At 43.9% G+C, this 2,867-nt stretch overlaps 1 pseudogene; it reads right to left on the bottom strand.

The window, feature by feature from the left end:
• Positions 1–320: 320 nt before the first annotated feature.
• LOC118992686 (uncharacterized) lies at positions 321–403 on the bottom strand (annotated as a pseudogene).
• Positions 404–2,867: the final 2,464 nt, after the last annotated feature.

Below are 2,867 nucleotides of genomic sequence, written 5' to 3'. Positions count from 1 at the left end.
GTTTATTCTTTCCTTTATATTCCTTGCTCTAGGGGACATATCAGTAAAAATGTTGCTGCGTGAAATATCTGATATTTTCCTGCCAATATTCTCCTCTAGGACTTTAATGGTGTCACGGCTTATATTTAAGTCTTTTATCCACCTTGAGTTTATTTTGGTGTATGGTGTAAGTTAGTGCTCGAGTTTCATTTTTTTGCATGTAGCTGTCCAGTTCTCCCAACACCATTTGTTGAAGAGGCTATCTTTACCCCATTTTTATGTTACTGCCCCCTTTGTCAAATATTAATTGACTGTAGAGAGTTTGGTTTGTTTCTGGGTTCTCCATAGGGGGTTTATTTTCAATTAGCAATAATCGTGCCTCAGATAAACCTCATTGGCTACCATACTGCCACCGCGCAAAGCTCACGAGAAGTTTATTTTTAATGTTCCCTTTTGTATGTACATAGGTACGTTTGTAAGTAGACTGTGTTTAAAATACATGTAGAAGCACAAAGAACAAAAAGTAGTGAGGATTATCTTGATTTTTTAAAAATAGGTTGGGAGTGGGACTTCCGGCCAAGATGGAGGAGTAGGTGGAAACACTGTGCCTCCTCCCACAACTGAGTTTAAAGACAACAAAGTTTTAATAACAAAAACGCAGCCCAAACACAGAAAATTGAACTGTATGGAAGGCCGACGACAACGAACCTTTCAGCCAGTAAGAGGGGTGGTAAGAGGGGCGGAGTCAGTGGCAGAGCAGGTCAGGCAGGAAAGATCATTCGGTGGGATCGACCCAGGAGTGTAGGCAGAGGAGATTGGTGGATCCCAGGAGTGGGGTGGCAATGGGCGGACCCAGTGAGGGCACAGGGCGGCTGGCTGACTGTGGTCACACATTCGTGTGCAGATAAACCAAGCGAAGGAGCGAACAGTGAGACAGACCACTCAGCCTAGGGCCCCAGAGACAGGAATTAGAGCCTGAAAGCACCAACTGGAAAGACTTTCTCGGGGTTGAGGGGCTGGGAGAGGCTCCCAGGGTCACAGAGAGTTTGTTGGAGAGACCCACAGGGTCCTGGAGAGTACATGGGCCCACACACCTGGGAACCAGCACCAGAGGGGCCCAATTTGCTTGTGGGAAGCTGGAGAGGGAACAGAAATCTGAGAGACAATGGAGAAAAGTGCCATTTTTTTCCCCCTCTCTGACCCGCCCCCACATACATCATCACAACCCAGCGACTGGGTCACCCAGCCCTGGTGAACACCTAAGACTCCACTCCTCATACATAACAGGTGCGAACAGACCAAAACATTATGACTCAAGAATAGCTCAAAGCCCCAGAGCCTATAATTCTTTTTTTTAATATTTTATTTATTTATCTTTAGAGGGGAAGGGAAGGAGAGAGGAAGGAAATATCAATGTATGGTTGCTTCTCATGCATCCCCTGCAGGGAACTGGCTCCTGCCAGAAACTGGCCTGCAACCCAAGCATGTGCCCTGACTGGGAATTGAACCGCGATTGTCTGGTTCACAGGCCCGCGCTCAATCCACTGAGCTACACCAGCCAGGGCCTAGAGCCTATAATTCTAAGTGACCAAGAAATGGCCAACCTTTCAGATGCACAGTTCAAGACACTGGTTATCAGCATGCTCATAGAATTGGTTGATTTTAGTCACAAGTTAGAGAAACAAATGAAGGCTAAACTAATTGAAATGAAGGGAAATGCACAGGAAACCAATAGTGATGGAAAGGAAACTGGGACTCAAATCAAGGGAGTGGACCAGAAGGAAGAAACAAAAAACCAAACAGAAAAGAATGAAGAAACAAGAATTCAAAAAAATGAGGAGAGGCTTAGGAACCTCCAGGACATCTTTAAACGTTCCAACATCAGAATTATAGGGGTACCAGAAGGGGAAAAGAAACAGCCACCAGTGGAAAACGTATTTGAACAAATAATAAAGGAGAACTTCCCCAGTCTGGTAAAGGAAATAGACTTCCAGGAAATCCAGGAAGCTCAGAGAGTCCCAAAGATGTTGGACCCAAGAAGGAACACACCAAGGCACATCCGAATTACATTACCCAAGATTAAAATGAAGGAGAGAATTCTAGAAGCAGCAAGAGATAAGGGGACAGTCACTTCCAAAGGAGTGCCCATTAGACTGTCAGCTGACTTCTCAAAAGAGACATTACAGGCAAGAAGGGTCTGGAAAGAAGTATTCTAAGTCATGAAATCCAAAGACCTACATCCAAGATTATGCTATCCAGCAAAGCTTTCATTTAGAATGGAAGGGCAGATAAAGTGCTTCTCAGATAAGGTCAAATTCAAGGAGTTCATCATCACCAAGCTCTTATTATATGAAATGTTAAAGGGACTTATCCAAGAAAAAGAAGATAAAAAATATGAACAGTGAAAGGACAGCAAACTCACAGTTATTAACAACCACATCTAAAACAAAAGCAATCTAAGAGGACAGCTAGATCAGGAGCAGAACCATAGAAATGAAGACCACATGGAGGGTTAGCAACAGGGGAGTGGGAGGAGGAGAAGTGAGGAGAAGGTACAGAGAATAAGTAACATAGACAGTAGGTAGAAAATAGACGGGGGGGGCAAGAATACTGTGGGAAATATAGAATCTAAAGAACTTGTGACACATGGACATGAACAAAAGGGGGGAATGGTGGGGGAGGGGTGTGCAGGGTGGAGGGGAGTGAAGGGGGGAATGGGACAACTCTAAAGGCATAATCAATAAAATATATTTTAAAAAATAGGTTGGGAGTGGAGAAATTTGCCTAATTGGATATAAAAATTATTGCATAGTTATATCCATTAAAACAATGGAGTGTGAGTCCGGGACAAAACAGAACAGAGAACACCTGGGGTTTATGACAGAGAG

Source organism: Sturnira hondurensis, unplaced genomic scaffold, assembly GCF_014824575.4.
Source record: "Sturnira hondurensis isolate 20B ecotype Veracruz unplaced genomic scaffold, ASM1482457v3 Scaffold0008196, whole genome shotgun sequence".
NCBI lineage: Eukaryota > Metazoa > Chordata > Mammalia > Chiroptera > Phyllostomidae > Sturnira > Sturnira hondurensis.
Note: the sequence above shows the minus strand (reverse complement) of the source record. Positions and strands in the feature narration are given on the sequence as shown.